Here is a 218-nt window from a genome sequence, read left to right on the forward strand (position 1 = left end):
GCAGCAGCAACAGCAGCAGCAGCAACAGCAGCACCAGCAACAGTAGCACCAGCAACAGCAGCACCAGCAGCACAAGCACCAGCAACAGCAGCACCAGCAGCACAAGCACCAGCAACAGCAGCACCAGCAACAGCAGCACCAGCAACAGCAGCAGCAACAGCAGCAACAGCAACAGCAGCAGCAGCAGCAGCAGCAGCAACAGCAGCAGCAGCAGCAGC

Source organism: Eimeria mitis, genomic scaffold (assembly GCF_000499745.2).
Source record: "Eimeria mitis Houghton genomic scaffold, Emh_scaff1508, whole genome shotgun sequence".
Taxonomy (NCBI): Eukaryota; Apicomplexa; class Conoidasida; order Eucoccidiorida; family Eimeriidae; genus Eimeria; species Eimeria mitis.